General features: G+C 38.1%; 2 long non-coding RNA genes across 3 annotated transcripts in view; both read right to left on the bottom strand.

Moving 5' to 3' along the window:
- The window catches only part of LOC140608583 (uncharacterized), a 1,020,376-nt gene that overhangs the window by 103,708 nt on the left and 893,394 nt on the right, over window positions 1-23,274 (bottom strand). The gene's annotated exons all lie outside the window — the stretch shown is intronic.
- The window catches only part of LOC140609425 (uncharacterized), a 19,937-nt gene continuing 3,106 nt past the window's right edge, over window positions 6,444-23,274 (bottom strand). The window contains exons 2-6 of the long non-coding RNA XR_012011256.1: window positions 22,205-22,264; window positions 21,449-21,521; window positions 8,290-8,542; window positions 7,142-7,274; window positions 6,444-6,590 (exon numbers count right to left, since the gene is read on the bottom strand). This is a non-coding gene — a long non-coding RNA (uncharacterized lncRNA). The remainder of the gene's footprint in view (window positions 6,591-7,141; window positions 7,275-8,289; window positions 8,543-21,448; window positions 21,522-22,204; window positions 22,265-23,274) is intronic.

Genomic DNA, 23,274 nt, shown 5'->3' with positions numbered 1-23,274 from the left:
CTCCAATCTGCTGCATAACGTTCCTTTGGTTTCTGCCGCAGCTACAGACCAAAAGCCAGTGAGAGAGAAAGACTGGTGGGCACGAGGGTACATTTTTTGTTGACGTCGATGTGGATTTTATCTAGTTGAAAACGTGGGACAAAGTGAGCTCAGAGTCCTCTTACTCCACCACCTTCCCAAACTCCTTTAAGGGCATGTTTTTTTTGTTATAAAGAATGATTATCAATATATTCCCCATGAATATATTTGTTTTTTTTTTTTTACGATATATTCTTCATGTATCCAGTCATTTAAATTTGTATGCATAAGAAAAATTTATCTTTAGAAGTAGATTGTTACAAATATGTCTTTCTTAGGAATATGCAATTGGTGGTGAATATTTTAGAATATCAGGAATTTCGTGTTTAATTTTATTCTTAAATTCAATCTCTCTCTCATACCTTAGTTCCTCCTCTTTCTTCCCCTCTCTTGCTAGCTCCTTAAAATGGTGTCATGAAGACAAAACAAAAACTCGTCAATATAGTTAGAAGAAATAAATGAATCATGTGAATTAGTAAATTGGTTGACTTCTATGGGGATGTAAATTTGTTGAAGGTTAATATCTCCCATTTCCTACAGGAAATGTAAAGATGATAGGAAATTTGCTTATAATAAGAGAAGAATAGGGATCCCTGGGTGGCGCAGCGGTTTAGCGCCTGCCTTTGGCCCAGGGCGCGATCCTAGTAGGCCCGGGATCGAATCCCACGTCGGGTGGGGTGTATGGAGGTGTATGGAGCCTGCTTTTCCCTCTGCCTATGTCTCCGCCTCTCTCTCTATCTCTCTCTGTGACTATCATAAAAAGAAGAAATTAAATCTCATAGCTTTTAGCACAGGTACTTGGAAAGAGCATTTTATAACTGTGTCGGGTCATTCTTATGTTGACTACACTGTTGTCAAGATTTATTATTTTTATGCACGATTGATTTTAGAGTCTATATTACTATTATGCGAGATTTGTAATCCCACAATGGATTTGACATTTCACACTGCATCAAATGTGGAGAAAAAAAAAGATTTTATGCATTATAGGCTTTTAGAATATGTGTGTGCATCTTTTCCCCCAAGGGTTGATGGTATGCAGGCAGTAAGCTAAAAAGGGGGGAAAAAAAGAGGGTAAAAAATTATACCAAGATATTCATATGTGATATATGTCATTAATAGATACTCAGATGATGCTTTAAATATGCAAATGCTGCATTTCAGGAAGGAGAGAATTTTCTTTTAGTTTAGTTATTTTCTTTGAGGGATTTAAACAATCCTACAGTAAATGTACATACACAAGACAGTGTATTCCCTCGATACTTTTAATAGAATTGCTTGACCAGAGCTACCGTGCTGTGACTAGAACAGTTGAGGCCTTTTCTGGTTCCTCCAGTGCGCTGTAGGAATATGATTACATTCTATGATGTGAGGAAGGTAGACAGTACAACTAGATAACACTAGCAAATAATAATTTTTTTTTCAGGCTTCAGGAATTGTGTGATTGCCCCTTTTATTTTGATGGCCCCAGGAGGAGCATAAAAGACCAGAAGTCAATGAACCATTTTTTTCCTTTGCCTTCTTAAAGAGTTGACTGAAAAAGCCCTACTGAGCAACGCTTTTAAATTTCAGTCAACTTCACAAGGAAAGCAAGTGACTGGACACCGTCAGGAAACAACCTGTCTGCTTCCCTGCCATCTAGTGAGATGGGACAGGTGGACGGCCCAACCCGGTATACACAACACTATTATTCCAAGAGAGTCTTGGTTACTGAAAAAGGAATCTGAGGGGCAACTGTCATGAGTACTAAGCCAGAAATGAATAGCTTAGAAAGATAAGTAGGGAACAGTTTCCTGCTTGTTTGCTTGCTTTCTTTCTTTTCTTTCTTTCTTTCTTTCTTTCTTTCTTTCTTTCTTTCTTTCTTTCCTTATCTAGTTTCCTGCTTTCTCGATTTCTAGATCACTGCTACCTAGGAGTTCATCTAAAAGTGAGGAGGCAAGCATTGAAATGATAGGGATTATTTCACCAGGAAAAAAAAAAAAAAGTCTGAAAACTAGAAATATTACTAGCGCTTTACTAACATGAGTAACTGATAAAACACTGGTTTGAATGAGTTTCAAAATCGACTTACATAAAGGAAGATTAGTTCATTTCACACAGTTACTCAAATAAGCTTAAAATATGTCCCTAGTAAATGTCCTTATTTATTATTGGCTGGAAATGATTCATGATCGGTCTATTAGTTTTCTAGATCTCTGCTAACAAAGTTGCACAAACCGGGTGCCTTAAAACAACAGAAATCCACCCTCTCACAGTTTTGGAGGCTCCGAGTCCAGCATCAAGGTGTCAGAAGGGTAGGTCCTCTGGAGGCCCTGACGAGAATCTTTTCCATGTCTCTCTCTTAGCTTCTGGTTGCTGCTGGCAATCCTTGCTGTTCCTCGTCTTGTCCATGCATCACCTCAGTCTCTGCTTCCATCTCCATATGGCATTCTTCTGTGGGTCTCTCTATGTCCACATTTCCCTCTTCCTTCATCTTCCGTGGACAACAGTCATTGGATTGGAGCCAACCCCCTTCCAGTGTGATCTCATCCTACCAGTTACATATACTAAGTCCCCGTTTCTAAGTAAGGTCACCGTCTGAGGATCCAGGTGGACGGTTCTGGAGGAACACTATCAACCCAGTAACATCAGTATGTTAAGCCATCAGCTCCAATCCCCCTTGCAAGTGAGTTGTTTGCATTTGTAAAGACAGCTATTGGGCACCTGGGTGGCTCAGTGGTTGAGCGCCTGCCTTCGCTCAGGGCGTGACCCTGGGGTCCCGGGATCGAGTCCCATGTTGGGCTCCCGGCATGGAGCCTACTTCTCCCTCTGCCTGTGTCTCTGCCTCTGCCTCTCTCTCTCTGTGTCTCTCATGGATAAATAAATCTTAAAAAGAAAGACAGCTGTTATATATGAAATTGTTTAAGAGATAAAAATTGCCCTAGCTACATGTTTTATTACTAATTTCTTAGTGACTAATATTGATATGCAAATATAAACTTTACTTCATTCCATCTTTTAACTATCATATATTCAAAATGTATTAAATGAAACAAATGATTTTATGATTACAATTATACTTAGGATTCACTAGTATAGCCATCATTTGCATAATGACCTGAAATTTTTTTGGAGGATAATAATCTGGCAAAAAAGGAAATGCAGTAAAAGTATGCTAATATCCAAAGTGATTCTCTTCAATTAAACAGCTCATGAACATGATTTGTTCATACCATTATACGTGCCTATCATAAAGTGTTCTACCAAAATGTTTCCTTGATTCTTAACTATTTGCAATAGTTATGGCGGCTGGAGAAATGAGCCATAAGCCATGGCCAAAAGGTAACACATCGGGTTCTCCTGTTAGCTCCCTGTCCTCTACTGTCCTCGGGCCACCTTATTTTAAAATTGCAGTTATCTTTCATCCTGAAAGATGTCCATCAGAGTATTTTTCCAGGGGCGCCTGGGGGGCTCAGTGGTTGAGCGTCTGCCTTTGGCCCAGGGCATGACCCTGGAGACCCGGGATCGAGTCCCACGTCAGGCTCCCTGCATGGAGCCTGCTTCTCCCTCTGCCTGGGTCTCTGCCTCTCTCTCTCTCTTTTTCTCTGTGTCTCATGAATACATAAATAAAATCTTTTAAAGAGCATTTTTCTAGACAAAAAAGATAAGAAAAATCACCACCTCAGATTAGTATTGACTTTTCCTTTCAAACAAAAGCCACTCCAGTCAGCGAACCCTGAAATCATCCTCAGACTCTACTCGGACAACAGTGCCTATTTGGGAACCCAAGAAAGGAGAAGTGCTCTCCCAAGCATTGCTCCTAAAGGGAGTGTTCTGGGATGTGTGTCTATCCTTATGATGTGTAATTATAGGAAGGAAAATCACATTATAGACAAGAGGAATAAAACGGACCTCTGATATTAACACAAGGAACTTGGGATGTAGGGATGAGCTATTTCCGGGACCGCAGGAGACATATAAAGAGATGCTTTTGAATTTTATGAGCTTCATTTCTTGGGAGCATCTCTCTTTAATTACATGGCTTCCATCACTGTTTTCTTGCCTCCCTACTTGAGGAACATTTCTTACAGACTCTGTTTACAGTAAAAAAAAAAAAATCAACATTTGGTAAAAACATTAAGAATTTTTCTCTCCTCATAACTGTGGGGTGTCGCTGTTCACATATGACAACTGAATAAACAAGAATGCGGAAGAGTGAAATTACTCTTCACTCAAGATCACAGGATTGGTATAGTTGAAGAATAAGGTCAATGAACTCTCGTTTCTGGTTCACTTTTCGCATCTCTGGGTAAAGTTCATTCTGTCAAGTATCTGGAAAGCTTAAGGAGCTGTTTTTGTGATAGCAAAGAAATTTGTGTAGTAAGGTAAGGAGGTTCGAGGTCAACTTGTTAAGTTTAAGTGGCCAAGGAGAAGCGTCTTCCAACTTCCCAAACAGGTTGTGTGATCTGGGTCGGATAACCGGTGAGTGAAACGTCTCTGTTTCTGCATCTTCTGGTTTGGAGCCTTGCAAACTGCACTTAGTTAACTAGCTCCCTACTCTTGTTTTCAAAGTACTTGAGCTATCATTTCTTATCAGCTAAATGTAAAACAGTCGGAATATGTACATAATAAATTAGTTTAGGTTGAAATAACTGGTCATGGATCGAGATTAATGGAAGTACTTAGTTTTGCATCACCCTGGCAAAGCCGCGGGGAGTATCACAGTTCAACCCAGCCAGAGAAGAAGCTGTGAGCCAAGCGGGATAATGAGCATGAGTTGTCTCTCACGAAATGAAAGTGTCTGTCATAATTATGACCTCGAGTCTTCTTGCACCCCAAACTGTTGCAAAATCTCTTTTTTTTTTTTTTTTTGCAAAATCTCTTTACCCAGCTTCCTCGGAGTGAGAGACACAGTCTCCTCATAGTTCTCAGGTAAGAGCTTTTAAATGGGGTAACATGGGTAAAGCACCTTAAATAGTTTCTGGCATTTAGTGGGGGCAAAATAAACTTGCATTTTCCTTTATCATTGCTGATGAGGCTTTAAAGCAGGTAACAACAACAACAACTGACTTCTCATGATGACTGCAGAAAAAATAATAGTGGCTATGCAAACTTTGAATTCATTTTTAGGGTATTTTTAGCCTTTCTAGTAAGCATGTTTTGCTAAATTGGTTGGTTTTACTGTGCTTTTTATATTACTCAGCTAAGATGACATGAAATAAGTCATCCTCTGAGTTAGTATTTTCCACCTTTTAGACACCAATCTGGGTAAAATTGAAATTTGTTATGCATTTACCTAAGAAAACTATATGAAAGAACTTTCCGGAAAGGCTAGGGCAGGAAACCAAGAGCCCAAGCCCTCAGAGTGTTTTGCTCAAGGTGCTGCCCGCTGGATTTAGTATTTGTCTCCGCGGGGGCATTGCCCTTGTGAGAGTGTCTGACGTCTTTTCCCCTTCTGATCTGCCTGACATTTTCAGTTATTCTGCGTGTCCTTGCTCCTGGGGAATTTCCCAGTTGTTCGATCACTTTCCCTGACTTTCTTTCTGCTCCTCTTCCTGGCAAATAACTCTGTTCTTTCTCCCGCCTTTGAGTGGCTGCATTTGCTGGGAATTTGCTGGTTTTGTTTCTGATTCAGGTTTACTCTGATGTCATACTTAGTGATTTCTAGATTCTGAAATCCGGTCTTCCCCCATCCCTAACTCCCATGGGCTTTGTGGTCTTATCAGGATGCTGCACATGGTGAGTGTTCAATAAACAGCTGTAGATTTGATTTCCTGACACTTCGGATCCTTGACTCTTATTGTTGCTTCCTGGATTTGACAGGTTGTATTTATGTAATTAGTAATGAACTCACAGAAAGGAGACAGGAAGATTTTACTTGGTGCTTCACTGATATCAGACTCAGCCTATTTATTGACAATTATTCAGTGGGGCCATCCCTGGCCCTGGTTTGGAGCCTGTAGGTTGTACACACAGCATGGGGTAATATTTTAGCCAGAGAATGGAAAATCCAGTCAGTCTGTCAATGGATTGTTATATCTCAGAAGCAAAATATCCTGGGAGTTTCCGATATATGGATGCTTTGATGATGAGCTTTAGACACAATCTAGATTGTTAAACATGTGGAAACATTAAGCTAGTAGATATTTTATCTACCATGGTTATTATCCAGTGACATAAACTAGTAAAGAACCTCAGTAGAGGGAGTTACATACAGGAAACAGGAATAATAACTTAAGATAAACAATAAAGATATACATTAAAATATTCATTTATCTGAAATGAAATAATTGTGGTAGTTTTTTTCTATTAAAATATTTTTATTGTATTTTATTTTTTATTAAAAAATTTTTAAAAATATTTTATTTATTTATTCATGACAGACACAGGGAGAGAGGGAGAGAGGCAGAGAGACAGGCAGAGGGAGAAGCAGGTTCCCCGCAGGAAGCCTGACGTGGGATTCGATTCTGGAACTCCAGGATGATGCCCTGAGCCAAAGGCAGATGCTCAACCGCTGAGTCACCCAGGCGTCCCTAAAAATATTTTTAAAGTTATGAAAACCCCATCTCTAGTTAGCTGGAATTATATTTATAATAATAACTTCAAATGATTTTTACTCAGTCATATAAACAAATGAAAAACATTGTACTTACTCTAGGCAAAGCTGATTATTTTTGAAAACAAAACTATTTAGAAAGAATTCACTCTGGAGTGTGCATTCTTAGATTGCTAATGGAAACTTGACTGTCACGAATGAAACAAACACATGTATAAAAGATAGCTTTTCTTCACAAGTTTTATTTTAACTTTAATAGAGTCTTGAGATGCTATTAATGCCTAAGCAGGTTTGGAATTTCAACAATAAAGGGATCCTCTCTTGCTGCAGCACTTGTGTGTTTTTAATTCCAAGACTTCTGTTATGGCATTCACAGACTGATTAAAGACATTAGTTTTTTTTCATTTTTCTGCTAATCTTTTAAGCCACAACTCGAATGATCAACAGAGATGGTAAACATAAATATTTAATATGCAGAATTTTATGTACTCATTTGTATTTATCTAGCGCTTTAAATTTCCAACTCACTTGCATGTGGTTAGTCACGCCTCCAGCCTCCCTGGGCCCTTCTGAGCTTTGTTCCTGTCGAGGAGGCGGGAACTAGCATTGAGATAGCAGGTTGGGGCACCAGCCACTTGGATTTTCTTCCTTTCTCCTTCCTCTGGAAGTTTAATAGGAGACAAATCTAACTTATTTTGCTTATTTGAAAGAATCTCCTAATCCCTATGCTGGATTTAGGTTATTGTCAACTGAGGGCAGAGGGAGGAAATACATGATTAGTGGGTGATTTGTTAGGGCTGACTTATCTGTGGGAGAAGTGTCACAGCCTAACATGTCCTCCAACTGTCCTCTGTTGCTGCCCACTGGGCTCTCACTCACCACCCCCCCTCCGCGGTCTCACCCCCTTCAAATCCTTCTCCATGCTCTAACACACAGCTCCTGAACAGATCTCTCCTAAAAAGCAAACCCAATATTTACTCGCGTGTTAGAGATCTTTTAAATACTCTTGGTAGCTCACAGGAGGGAGGTCAAACATCCAAACCGCTCCCTGACCCACCGGGGCCTCCATCCTCATTCAGTTCATGCTGTGGTTGTGAAGCGCCTGCGGGACTATTTCATAGCCCCACACTCTTGCTATCTGTTCCTGTTTCCTATAACATCTTCCCAGAACATTTGTGAAGCTACACACTCCTGCTCCAGGCTTCCAAGCCGGACTCTGGGCTTCCCTCTGGTTGGCAGGACAAGTATGACTGACAGTCTTGGCTTAGACCGGGTTTGATTTTGCAATCTGCCCTTTACTATCTGGGTAACCTGCACATCTCAGGGCATCTCATCTCTCATCATAAAGTGGGATATTCATAACCATAGTAGTTCTTACCCTGTATGCGACTCAGTGAGGTCATATTTATACAAATTACTTTAGCATGATGTCCTGCACATTATACGTAGATAATAAATGTTACAGTTACAATGGTCATATTTTAATATTATTTATACAATTAACAGTAATTATCACTGTTATAGCATCTTCTGCATTACTGTGTCATTATTTTTCCCCTGTGTCTGTCTCCCTACCAGGTTACCTGCTCCTCTAAGGCCGCGGTCAGCTCTGAAGCCTCAGGGCTGTACATTGGCCTTACTTCATAATAAGAAGTCAACAAATGTGAGATACTTACCAGAGTCCCAACTTAATGTCTAAATTGGTATGAAGGTGCCACACTCTGGATTTTGTAGAATGGCTAAGTGAAGTTTTTCTTCACGGACTGGAGGGCAAGAGGATATGTGCGTGTCCGTTTCCTGTTCCTTGTTTGCAGCAGAGCTGAGTATTTCTGAGGCTCCCGGCCTATTCTCTGTTCTTTTGCAAGGACCGAATGAGACTCAGGTTCTTTATATTCTTCAGCATCTCAAGGGCCCTTGAACACTTAGCATCTAAGTTTAGAATTCAATGATACAATTATTCTATTGTGTGCAGAGTTGATGGTGTTATTTATTTTATGTCTTTGTTTAACCCTGAAAGCACAATGGCCATATTCTCAGAGTAAACAGATTTCTTTAAATCTAACTTTTAGTAGCTTGTCTATAATAGCACCAGGTTCCTGTAGCCCAGTTAGAAGTGGTCTTGAGGGACAAATTATTTCTCCTTATAATCTTGGTGGGACTTGTTGGTTCTGTTGGCACAAGCACAGGCTTTTAAATTGAAAACCAAGATTACTTACTAAATATAGATGGAGATTTATTATAAAAGTCTAGTATCTGGTATCTTGACTTCTGGGAGATGGGTATATTGTTGGGTATCGCTAATATACTCAGTGTCTCTCCTTCAGTTCTCTCTTCTCATTGCTTAGTGCTTCATTTCTCTTCCTTTCCTCCAGAAGAGCATTCAGGATGCAATATCAGAATGCACAACCTTTTGATGCATACTTATAGAATTTAATTTTTCATATGGTGAATAATTAATTATAAAAGGTTTACCCTTCTCATTTGATGCCAAGTCTGAAGTATCTATATGCTTCGAAGTTACTTAGAGAGGATGTTTATTGGAAAACAGAAATATTTATTATCTTATTATTCTTACTTTAGCTTTTTCTCTAGCTCATCTCATGCATTCCTCTGTTCAGGACTCACAGGGACTTCAGAAAGAAGAGTGGAATATAGAAAGTTGCTCCCCCGGAGAATTTATTCATACTGAATAGCCTCAGTGAATGGCACATATTTGGAATACATACATAGATGCACGCCTACGTCCATAATTCATACAAGCATGCATGCATGTGTGTGAAACATAGCAGGGCATCCAGACCACGCCCAATACTTTAAAGTCAAGAAGAACCTCCCACAGAGAATCTAGGGAAATGGCAGGAGAGGAAGACATTTTTCCCCTCTCTCCATGGTCTCCTCATGTTTGTAGCTGACCGTGGTGCTGACGCTCCGCAGAGAGTTAGAGCAGGAACTTTGGAATTGGTTGCTAGGCCTCCAGAACCTCTTTCTTGCCATTTACTGAGAATATCCTGCTGAACAGGTTAGTTCAGTCTTATCAGTTGACCTGACACATGGGATGGTTGTGAGTAATATTTCAGAAGTTGTTATTCTATGCAGTCCCTGAAATTTGGTTCAAGATTTAAGAGTTCTAGGAAAGGTCTTATTTTAATCAACTCCATCTCACTTACATGGATTGATTTTAAAAGGTAGGAGGAGGACTTATTTGTGCTATAGAGAGAGAATGACTTGTCCTGATCCTTTGTTTCAACACGGTTTCTCACCATAATTAAAAGCAAAATAGCCTCATTGACTGCTGTCTTCAAAATAGGAGTGGCTGGGATATTACTGACCCATCTTGAGATCACGATTTTGCTGGGCTTGCCACCTCTCTAGAGCTGAACATTAGAACACTGACTCATTTAGCTTGCTATGATATCAGAATTTCATCTAAATAGGAAGGATGTAAAATAAATAAATAAATAAATAAATAAATAAATAAGAAGGATGTTTGAAAGCTGTAGTCTCAATTCTTGACTGGATTCCTACATTACGCCTTAGCCCTTGGTCTTGTGTATGTGAAAAGAGGGTCCATCTCTCCCAAAGTTATGTTTGTAGTGGAGATTTTTATTGAAACATTTTTCTTTAAAGAAGAAAGAATCTGTTATTGGCTAAACTTTTTTTTCTTGTTTATGCTGACTAAACTTAGAAATATTCTGAATTGACACTTTTTTTTGTGGCTAGGTCTTGTGGACAGCATAGGTTTATTTCTAATTTGCTCACCTCAAGTGGTACCAAAACATAACACCTAAACTTAAATATACTCAATTTATTTTTTTCCAAGGAACAAGGTCACAATATTAATTTTGAAATTCCCCATACAGGTTGTGAAAAAACCTATCAAATGTGTGCCATGTAGCAGTTCAATCAATGTCATGCCCCATGTCCCACTTTTCTCTTGGGGAGTGTCTTCATTTATAGTGAATTGCTCTCAATTTCAAGGCCTAAGGAAAGGGCCATATTCTTAGAGAGTAAATCATGGTCTAGTCAAACTATCTCTATCAAAATAAATTTTGGGGACAGCTGACAATTTATATTAATTCAACTTTATAAACATATATTAAAGCACTGTATTTTTATCTTCTTAAAAATAGTGGAGGTAAACATGGCTTATATATTACATGACCTTACTGAAGAAACAGATGGGATTTATTTATTAGTGGATTGTAAAAAAAAGAAAATCTTCACTCATCTCTTTGGAAATGAAAATTCAGCCCTGGATTCTAAATGAAAATATTAACACAATATGATATTCATTAGGATTTTTATAAATTTTGAAACTACATAGATTCTATGTAACTTTCTTATACATATGGAAAATTGAGAAAACAAGCAAAACTTAAGACTACATTAATGTAATTAATGATAAAACTGTTTTAATACATAAGATATTCATATATTAAAGTAAAGTAGACTTGGCTATATAGGTAACTCTTCACTGGCACTAGCAATATGTTTTGAAGTAATATTAAAGATAAGACTTCTATGGTTAAGCCAAACATCATAAAATGTCATACAAGTTATTTTTTATTATAAACATTTTAACATCACAAGATTATACCACAAGTTCTTTTTCTATTTCTCATTTCTATTCCTTTCCTAGTCTGAACATCTCCTTTCTTATTTTTCATTACTTCTATGTAAGAGACTTTCAGACTATTCATTCTTAGCAGATAGAACCTAACAAGAAAAAAAGTTATGAATCAAATGCATAATGACCTCAGGCTGAAACCTGTCTTGCATTACTGTCTTTTGAGGGAGGACAAATCCAAGCATCTTAACTAGATTTATAGATTTCTGTTGATTCACTGGAGGAATGTTTTAGAATGTCTCAGAGTATGGCAGTTTTGTGATAGCCAGTACAAGTTATGGCCTGTCACATTTTGTACTTTAAATATACTCCAATTACTCTTGTGGTGTGTATATCAAGAGTAAATGTTTTGATACTTGATATTAGTATGAAAGAGTGCAGGTATGTGCACTGCTTCTCTAGTGCCTAGATTGGAGTATCTAATTTCTTCCAGTCTCCAGAGTCCTCAACAGCCTATAACAAGAAGTCCTAATGTTTATACCCTACATGATGTGGTGGGTCCACAGAAGACACTCTCAGATACTTGAAGGGCCTATGATCTACTTGGGGAAATATGCTAGGTTATTTGGGTGCTAGAAACAGAGATTCATTCAGGTTACCTTTAATAGTAAAATGATGGTTACTTTGCACATGATAATGAGGACAATGTAGTCTAACGGGAATCCAGAAATAGGTCAGAGATCATAGAGACAGGAAAGTAGTTTAAAATCTAGGCAAATCCAGGTAAGCTGTAGCCCTTATCAGTAGATCTTCCATCCCCTGCTGCAGAAATATACACTCTTCCTTTCTGCTTCTGCTCTAATCACTTTCCTCACTTTCTGTTATGAATATCTTTTATCAATCTCAGGTTCAACTTATTTTTAACATAATTATAACCATATTCTTACTTGTGGCCCATTTTGACCTCTCCCCCTTCATGACCTCCACTCATGAGCATATTTTCAATAGTGCATGTTTAGATTCCTAAAGGAGAAATACGATAAGTTATCTAATTGCTGTCATGCACATTTGGTTAGTGCTTTAGTGCTGGCCAACCTGTAAGTTTGCTTTCCTTTGGTCAGTTGCTATTTCTTGGTCCATTTCTTAAGAAGCAGGATGTGTACAGAAGGTGGCTTCATGGAGGTGATGAACTATATGAAGTTTCACCCTCATCCTGCCTTGAGTTCTTATGTACAGGGAAAATGTTCTTAGAAAAGGACAGTGGAAGTGAGTCATGACTATGCTGTCCAGTATAGGGGGGTATGCACAAGGCTCAGATAGTTAAAATTGTGTTTTCTATGTAAGTTAGGTGACCAAAAACTAAACAAACAAACAAAACCAAACAACCCTCCCCCCCAAAAAAAATAACTTTGGCAAATGAAGATTAATTAATGGCTTCAATGATCCAGAGCCTCACTGAAGACAACCAAATAAGGGGATCAAAGGCTTAGAACAATAAATTTTAGAATGAAAAAAGACCTTAGTAGTTATCATGGTAAACTACCCAATATATGAAAGCCAAGGTTACACTGAGGTAGATATTAGAATATAGGTCTACTGACAGCAAGACCATTGCTCGTTTCACTCTAGCCACTGTCAACTTATGCAGACTTATGAAAAAGGAAAGTATTTGCAAAATAACAATTTCCAAAGGAAACATGCCTTGCTTCATGGTTTAAAGTCCTTCATATTACATATCTGTTTCTGGATGACTCCTTTTACAGTAAGGCCAACAAGAAAAAAAGGTTTAGGAACTAGTAAAATCTACAATTTGATTAGTAACAGCCACAAATCACTATATTTATGATTAGAATTCATCCTTGAAGATATCAGTCTTTTATTAAATCAGAAATGAAAATTTAGTTTCCATTCAAGATGCCCGATTGATTTCTCATATTTAACACTTTCTTTTCCTAAGAAATCATAAAAATGATAAAAGATATTTTAGAAGACATACAACCTACAAAAATGTGCATGTAAGCAATCAGCAGGTGACAAATTTAAATACATTTCTGAAGTAAAAAAGTGATTGAAAAGTGCAGACAAATGGGAGTATGAGGAAGTCACAGCCTAGAATATGTTCAGGGGTATGTTGATTAACAAGGGCCTGAGCTGCCTTGTGGAGTCTAAGATCCCTGAATTTGGGAGAGGGGATACCAGGGAGGTGGAAAACAGAGAGATTAAAGTCCAAATGAAGAACAACTATCTTCCCAACCCTCCCTCTAGTAAACGAAGGACAAAACCCTTTTCATTTTGTCTATATAGGATTCCATCAGCATGGAGCGCATATGGCCCAGTGCCTCACAAGCTCATCTGAAGCAAGGCCTGCCATCCACAAGCCCCTTCTCCACAGACAGAGCTTGCATAAGTATTACTTAAATACAATATGAGTATGAGTGAGCCTGAAAGAAGAAATATTGAAATTAGAGAACAAATTGCAGGAGAAATGAAATCCACAACCTATTGCATGTTTTTTCTCCATGAACCCTGCAAGGCACTCATGGCAAAGATTTGGAGAAGCTCGAGAAGTCTCTCTCAGAGGGAAAAACTGGACGGGGAAGAGTGCCACCATGGAAGGGGCGTTAAACTGCATCAGGACCTTTTTCCTCTGTCTCCTCTTTGAACAGGAGTCTTAATCTGTGGGGAGATTTGCTTTTAGAACAACTAGTGAAAACAGATTGGAGAACAGAACCAGAGAAATTTATCCATGGTTGAGAAGCAGGGAAGTACTAGAGTTACCAAGAGGACCAACTTATTGAGCTGAAAGATATGGTATCTGGATAAGATTTTTAAAAACCAGTTGGGCAAAAATTTAAGAAGAAATGAGGTATTTGCGTCATCTCAAAGTATCTTCACTAAATCTTATTTATCAAGGGGGACAAAAATAACTTTATAATGAAAAAACATGGCAGACCTTACTTTAACCAAATGACCAAATTTAACACCACCAGTAATAATAATGCATATTTACATCATGTATTCCCTGAAATTGTGCACTGAGGAGGGCATATCACCTCTATGATATTCATCTCAAAAATCCATAACCGCATTCTAATTATAAAGATCTAAAAATCAAGAAACTTTCTACAAGATACCTGCAAATGCTTTTAAAATGTGTCAAAGTCATAAAAGACAAGGTAAGTCTCAGGAACTATTACAGATTGAAGGAAAACTATGACAGATAAAGACTATGCAGGATCCTGGTTTGGATTGTGAAACAGAAAAAGGACACTTTGAGGAAAACTGGTGAAACCCAAATAAAGTCTCCAGTTTATTTAGTACATAATATTATACCAACATTAATTTCTTAATTTTGATCATGGCACCATGCTAACATTAGGAGATTCCGGGTGAAGGATATATGGGTACTCTGTATTATTTTTAGAGCTCTTCTCTAAATTTAAAATATCTAAATCTAAAATATTTCAAAATCAGAAGCTAATTCTATGTCAATTATACCTCAAAAGAACTGTCAAAAATGTTAGAATTTGAAGAGGACTCTAAAGTATCTAGGATATAATGAGATGAGTTAATACAAGTCCCAAGAAAATCAGCAGAAGATCAGATATTTGGAGAGAGTGGCTGAGTAATATAAAAAGGCAATTCTATAGAAAATATATAATGATTGAGAGGTTAGAAAACTATTTTGGATATGGTACGGTCATTAAAAATGGATAATCAATTTAAATATCATGATAAAAACTTCCTGTTTGTGGGGCACGGGAGTCAGAGTAGGCAATGTAACTCTGGCACTCTTCTTAAATAGGGGAATGAACCTAAGTGCTCATCAACCATCTACATCTACCTGACCCTTGCAGGTGTCCTCACCTTACCAAATGTGAAGTCAAGAGATACTGGATATAGTTCTTGAAATAAGAAATGTAGGATTAAGGATCTTGTTTGAATTTGTATAGTTGACCAATCAGAGTAGAGATTAAACAGTTTTAGCAGAAGGAGCAGATGAGCATGTAGAAGGGACATCATCCTTCCCTTCATATTAGGAAGTCAATAGCTAACACATAGAGTCGATTGCCTCGTAACATTTAAATGCGGCAACACTATTTGGAAAAGTTAGCCACCCAAAGAACTAATAAAGTATTTAAAAAAATTGATGGGGGTCATGGATTGGATTGGAGAGGAGAGTTTTACTGGGACAGGGGCTTATCATTACTTCTTCATTATAAACTTCTCTATGACCTTTACCCACATATTTGTATATATTACTTGTTTTTGATTGAACTGTCAATATAGCTAATAATCTGTTGGAGCCATAAAACTATGACCAACACAAATATGTGTATATATATTTTTTCTTTTCTTTCTTTTGTATGTTTATGTGTGTATACCCACATATATACACATACATTCACTTACATATATACACACTTACATGGAAGAGAGTCTTATACATTCCATATTTAAGTTATCAAATGTAAATTTACATTACATGATTGATTTCCAGCATTCAAGAGGCAGCTATCTTCAAGGTAATTGTTTAGGCAATGACATTTTTTCTAAACTGAAGGGAATAAATGGTAGCCCATTTTCTTAAATTGAAAATCACCCAGCGATGCCTGGATGGCTCAGTGGTTGAGCGTCTGCCTCCGGCCCAGGGAATGATCCCGGGGTCCTGGGATCAATTCCCACATTGAGCTCCCTGCAGGGAGCCTGCTTCTCCTTCTGCCTGTGTCTCTCTCTGTGTGTGTCTCTCATCAATCAATAAATAAAATCTTTAAAAAAAATCATATCACCCATCTTCCATGTCTACAGTTTATGAACACAACTAACAAGTTCATTTATTTAAAAGTCACTTGAAAATCACTTGTTTTAGTGAAATCCTTTAAGTTTTTAATTGAAAATAATCCAGATGAGCGATTCTTTTAGGAGTAGGTGTCTTGTGAGTAAATGTTTGGGATAATTTGACTTGATGGCTGATAGTATATTATAAACTCATATTAACCATCTTAACAATGTTGAGTGGATCGAATCTTTTGAAGAAGTTAATTTATATCCTAGTGTGAATAAGTGAAAAAGAAAGAAGTTCATATAATTGTTGTCTTAAGTAGGTTCAGGTCAAATGCTTATTCACGTCCTTTGGTGGCTCAGCAAATGACATTCTTAGGAGAGAAGTCACTGATGTTCAGAATTTAACCTGGATGGTACTTGACAGGATCGTACTGTGGACAGAAGGTCCTGACAAACATTTTAGTTAACAGTAAGGAAAGAAGAATTTGGCACTAAAACCAAATCTCATTTAAGTCCTCAGGGTAATATGGCTGCCCGTATTAAACAGATAAGCATAGTTCACTGACTCTGATCCAACGTGTGAGGCCCAGCTGCTGCTGTCTCTGGTATTTATTTAGAGGGACTCTTGTCCAGCTGTCCACATTTTCCTGGCTATTGGACCATTCATTAAGCTTCTGGTAGAAACCCTGTACTCCCTTGCTCTGATGGTCTGTTCTGGATACACTTCTCAAGTGATGACCCTAAACAGTCCCTCTCAGAAATGGTCTGGTGAATCCCACTCTGGCTTCACTCAGCATTGCTGTGGGTCAGAGACCTTTCCCAACCACCAGCCTTTCACTGAAAGAGGAAATGGCAACACTGCCCACGCCTTGGAAGCATTTGTGGATGTGCTCAACCACTCCCAACCATCCATATGCTTCTGGCCTCACTTTCCCCCTTTCTCTCCTTTCAAAGGGGAACAATAGTGGGGGCTTTGAGGTCAGTATTTTCAAATCCCAACTCCACTCTTTACTAGCCACGTGCCTTTAGAAGCACCCGTGCCTTTAGAAAGTTTCGCATTTCAAAGGCCCAGTTCCCTCATCTATAGCTTGTGAATAACAGTTGCATTTCCCCAAGAGATTCTTGAGATTTTCCAGTCAATGCAGTTGGTTAGTACATAGCTGGCTCTCCATGAAGGTTATTTATTATTATTTTGCCTTTTTTTCTTTCTGCTGCTGCAAAAATTACTTGGCAGCATGTGGTGTGAAGGCAATTGATAAATAAGTCTAAGAGAGAGCACTGGCGATTTAAGCCTGAAAATCTTGTTCGGAATGAATCACTGGGATTAAACAGGTTGTTGGTCTACTTTGCAATTAAAACAAAATGACTTTGAGATAATCTATGCTGCTTAACTCTACACTGAAATGCATATTTTTAAATGCATACTTATAAAATACCTATTATAACACGGATTATCATTTTTAGTACAATTATCTATCAAAACCCATGACGGAGGGGTAGTAATATTGCCTTGTACTTGTAATAAAAGCAGGGGGTTCTGGATTCTGTTCTGCCTCCTGAGACAAAGTTCCTTTCTATATTTTTTTGAGGGAGAACTTTCCAGTAAAGTTCAGTTCCTCATCTGCCAGTGATCCATAATAAATTGCTAATTAATATTCAATAGTGAAATTTTCTGCCTTTATGCGTATATGTATGTATGTATGTATATACTGTGATGATTACGCTGAAGCCAAATTGGTAGTAGGTTTTTTCCCTCCAAGTGAATGTTGTCAGAATGTGCTTTCAGTATTCACTCTGATGGGACTAAAATGCTGTCACAGTGCTCTTAAGATGCTGTCAATGCAATTTTATAGTAAATAACATTATAATGTCAGTGTGTGACCAAGAAGGTGACATGATGTCAAGGATATGCTCTGCATGGCTCTATCATAAAGTCAGTGGAAGATGCCTGTTTATGCAGACCTTCTTAAGGTGTCAAAATTGAGTCATGCAAATCTTATATTACTGAGAGAAGAGGAATCGAGTCAGAAAACTTTGTAAAGATTATGTAAATTCTACTGAATAAAGGTAATTTTGAGTTAATGCCAGTCAAGGTGCCTTCAGATTATAAGGCACTATCATATCTCCTGTGACAACTGTGGGGGATCTCCCCACCCCCACTGACAAAGCCTGATGTCTTCGGACTTGAGGGAGTTTTATGGAAGTAATTCTTCCACCATTATTTGCTGATAGAACAGGAAACTTCTAATTTCATGAGGAAGGTGAGGAATTGAGATTTTGGAACTGCCGAAGGCTTATCCAGGTGGTGAGGAGCAGAATCTGTATACTCATCTCACTTGTAGATTTCTTCTATTATTCTTCAAATTTATTCCTTTGGGTCAATGTTTTATTTTTTATTTTATTTGTTAAAGATTTTATCTGTTTTAGAGAGAGAGAACGAGAGAGAGAGAGCGCACATGCGTGCAAGCATGCTCAAGTGGGAGGGGCAGAGGAAAAGGGAGAGAGAAAGAACCTCAACCAGACTCAAACAGAGCATGGAGCCAGACTTGGGGCTCAATCGCATGACCCTGAGCTCATGACCTGAGCCAAAACCAAGAGTGGAATGCTTAACCGACTGAGCCTCCCAAGCACCCCCATTTGGGTTAAGATTTTAAAATGTCATTGCTATTAGCCCATGTTTATTAGAATGTTTTTTTAAAGTATGTTCGATGGATGGTGTGCATCTGAACTTCCTGAGGTGTTGGTGGAAGAAACCAATTCCTTCCTGGACTCTCTCTCACCCATCCTGAGGCAGGGTATCTGGGGATTAATATTTTTTCCCTCCCTTTAAATGTGTCCTGAAAAGGCCTAGCCATCAAAAGGCACACCTTTCTTCTGGGCTAAGAAAAACCTAGCCATTAATCATCCTGATTCCAGGTCTGGCACTTATTTATTTCTGTGCCTGGTGTTCAGAGTGCTGTCTCTGTCTTGGACAGTGTCTGCTACTCGGTACTTTTCAAAGATCCTTTAGAAAGGGCATTAAACAGATAAAGATCTTTGTTTCTCCTTTTTTTACCAGCTCATTCATTCTCTTGCCCGGATAGACTAAGAAGCAGCACCTCTCACAGCTTGCACACATTTTGTATTTCATTCTTATAAGTGAGCAAGGTCACCATATAATTTATTGTCCCAATTGGGGCATTCCTGAGAGAGAAAGGGAGTGCTATTAATTATTATGCTAGGCTATGGGAGAAAATCAGACTCTCCCAGACAAACGTAGACATATGGTCATCTTGAGTCTACTTGCTTAAAACAGTAATACCAATTAAACTTTACCAATCAATTCTAAGATACCAATTACAGCCTCTTAATCAGTTTTTCTGACAGAGAATTATACCTTAATGCCTCTTAATCTATGAAGCCAATTATAATTCTCCTACTGTCCTCTATTTCTTCCTCAGTCTTTCCCCCACCTCCCATTCCCTTAATTAAACCTGTGGTTTTCTACGTAAGGTCTTTGGCCAGAAGCATGAGCAGTATCTGGGAACTCATCAGAAATGAACATTCTTGGGCAGCCCGGGTGGCTCAGCGGTTTAGCGCCGCCTTCGGCCCAGGGTGTGATCCTGGAGACCCGGGATCGAGTCCCACATCGGGCTCCCTGCGTGGAGCCTGCTTCTCCCTCTGCCTGTGTCTCTGCCTCTCTCTCTCTCTCTCTCTGTGTCTTTCATGAATAACTAAATAAAATCTTAAAAAAAAAAAAAAAGAAATGAACATTCTTGGCCCCATTTGTGATCTACTGATTCAAAAACTTGGGGATGTGGCCCAGTAATCAGCATTTTAACAAGCCTTCCAAGTGATTCTGATGCATATAAAGTCTGAGAAGCACTGTCTTCAGCTAAGACTGTTAGAATTCTTTTTCTTCTTTTCAATTCCTTCCCTCCCCCAACTCCCAATTCCCTCTCTATTTCCCCTCTGCATGACTCAACCGGTGATGTTATAAATTCTTTTCTGCTCTGATTGGTGAAGTTGAAAGGATGAGAGGACTTGGGGGCTGATTTTTAAATGATATCTGTTTTTATTAATTTGTTACACAGTTTTAGAGTATTTAGTACATGCAGGGCATTGAGGATGGAAATGGCAATCAGATTCAGATTCTCCTCTCCTCGAGCTGTGAGCTGTCTGCTAGAGACAGAAATGGGAACTAACTAACTAATCACAAGGATGTAAGGACTGTGGAACTGGGTATGATAGGACCAAGGTTTCTTTATAGGAAAAGCTTGTAGAATTCTCACCAAAGAAGTTCACCTGGAACAGAGAGCTGGAGAGTCTGCAGACCTTGAGTCTCCCCAACCACCTTCTACTATGAGGTTGCTTGGTCTCTAATCTCTATTTATCTCTGTGAGTCTGTTCCCTCCTCTTCTCTCACTACCTTATTCTGATTCCTTCACTCACATAAGATACTTCCTTATCGCCTCTCCACCCCAGGGCCTACACATCTCTTTATGATCTTCAACCAACATTTTTTTTTATGGAGAGAGAGAGAGAGAGAGAGAGAGAGAGAGAGAGAGAGAGAGAGAATGGATTTGATCCACCTCAGCTTTTTCTTTTTGAGAAATAACCCTCAAGTCACCAGTCATTGGCCAACCTATGGTTTGTTTCCACTTGAACCATAGCTTTTAACCTGAACAGGAAGTCGGATCTGGCAAACAATGTATTCTATGTTCCTCAACTTGTTAAAATCTCTCTTCATTTAAAACATATCATTTGATCCATAATACCAGAAATATATTCTTCATAAAAGTTAGTTTCAGGATAATTTGTAAATAGTCTCTTTCATGGTCATGCAAACTATTTTCGTTTTATTGTTCTAATATATTCTCATAATATGTTCTTATACTTAGTTATCACTATTGCATATTTCATACAAAATTTCTTTTGATTTTTAAGAAACACTTTCTCTAAATGAAAAAAAAAATTTAATGAGAAATTGCCAAATTTAGACCTATTTGGATTTTTTTATAGATATTCCTTACATGATCAATAGTGTAATTGCAAATTCAAAATTAATTTTATGTGAAAGACCATGATTTGTTCCTTGAAGATCTTCTGTTATTTCACTTACTTCTTATAGGTTATCTTTTTCTATGTCTAAATTAACTCTAATTCCTTTACCCTGGTACCCTTTACCCTGGTAAATTAGTTGACATTTCTATCATATGTTTGAAAATTGTTCTAAGGTCAAACTTGATTTATATTTACTCAAGATTTTTCATCTTTGAGAAGATTCATAAAATTCTATGTATTATCTTTGAACTGCTCTGATGGATGTCAGAGCTGCAGCTACCATTATGACCATTTTACCTAGTAGCAAATTCAAATGATAGGTCTCCATGTGTGGCACAAAGAATGCATTTGGATTTAAGGGAAAATTCTTGCTTTCATACCTTTCCCTTTACCAATGAAACTAAGGCATTACCAAAATGGCTAAAATTAAAAAGACTCACAATACTACTTGTCGACAAAGATGTGGAGCAATAGGAAGGCTTATCGCTGGGGACACTCAGCATCCATCTAAGTCTGAAAAATGAAGAGTCAATATTCACTCATGTATGTTCCTCTAGACTTACATTTATACAACTTAAGAAGTAATATCAATTGTTTAATAATGCAAAAATTCTTCAGCAGCCATGTGCAAGTGTTCCATATATTACCCTATTTTTTTAATATCTCTGCAAACTCCATTTGGAACAAAACAAGAAGTAAAAAAAAATGGGCATTTGGCACTACTTGGAAATATTAGTTACTCAGGGAAGAATCCATTTCATTCATGCTTCCTGTGAGGAAAGAGTTGACAAGTTAACTGCTTTGTCTTTCCTCTTTCTAAGTGTCTCTACCAGTCAAATCCTCCTCAGTATTCAAATTTGTTTCTGACGCCAATATCAGCAATAGTACAATCCTTAAACCTTTACGGTGTTTGGACTCATTTACTTTTGTTTTGAAGACACTAGGTCAAGCGACATGGACAATATTCCTGGGATTTGAACAAAGTTTGTCACACCAGAGCAGAGGTATTGTTTCCTGTAAACCAGCCTGAATCCTGGAGCCTGAGTGACTAAGAATTGTAGATAATCATTGTCCAGTGTTCATGCTGGTATAAGAATAGTTCATGCTAAATATTTTAAATAGCAGCTAAAAATCCCATTATGAAAAATTCTGTGGCAATATCCAGAAACTTTATTTATATATAAGTTTTATTATACCTTTAGATCACATTGAGGATTGCTCTGCAGAAATGGCCCACCACGTGGGGCTTTGAGTAGCTAGAAAACAAAAACAAAGGCCCAGATAAAGTGTGAAAAAGCACATAGAACTGAACTTGCCACATAGTGGTTGATCGATATCTATTAAGTTAGTCTAAATCTGAACCAGTAATTTTCTACAGTAATACTTCTAATAGGGCGAGTGTTGAATTAGCTCATTGTTCTGCAATGTTGAGGCAACCGATGACGCTCAAGGAACATAAACACAAAACAAAAACAAGTAAATATCGACAACATCCACAAATGTAGCGTTCTTAGCCATTTCAAAATTATAACCCGTGGGATCATTTTCCAAACAGATTAGAATTTTCAGTGGGGAAAAATTACTAAATTGTTTACAAAAGTCGTTTTCTTGGTTGTTATGCTGATATTTATCGATGAGGAAATGTGCCAAAGGTTAGATAGAGACCAGGTTGCTCGTGGTAAAAATATTTCTCATCAAAGTTATTAAAAATTTGTTTGGCATAAATTTAGTTGGTTCTCTTACTGTTGGGGCAGAGGTCAGACTAAACCTGAGAAAAGTAGCCCTTTCGGAGTATATGAGAGCAGTTGGAATTTGCCGGAGCTGCTCCACTCTGCTGGAAAAGTCCTTTGCACGCAGGGGTAAAAGCAGCCTGGGGTTAATTTTCAGAAAGCAGATAAAAACCATGTCGGGGCCTCTGCTTTTAAATTTGATCAGCTGCAGGCTAGCTACTACCTTATCTTCTTACTGTATTAACAGTTATCAATTTCTAGTCTGAGAAGATTTTCCTGTCAAAATAAATACCCTAAATACTTAAAAATCAAAATGCAGTGAATAGATCTATGTGGCTTCGAAAATAACCCTACTGAAATGACCTCAGTCAACATTATTTAGAATATCCTTCTGTCACTTTCCTCATTTGCAAAGCGTGTATCAGGATATCAGTGATTTCTCTACAGGTGGACGTGAGAATCCGATATGTTGGAAGTGTGCCAGGCACCCAGCACATGCTCAATAAGTAATACTGTTATTAACAGATTGTTTAATT

The sequence above is a fragment of the Canis lupus genome, chromosome 18 (assembly GCF_048164855.1).
Source record: "Canis lupus baileyi chromosome 18, mCanLup2.hap1, whole genome shotgun sequence".
Lineage (NCBI taxonomy): Eukaryota > Metazoa > Chordata > Mammalia > Carnivora > Canidae > Canis > Canis lupus.
Note: the sequence above shows the minus strand (reverse complement) of the source record. Positions and strands in the feature narration are given on the sequence as shown.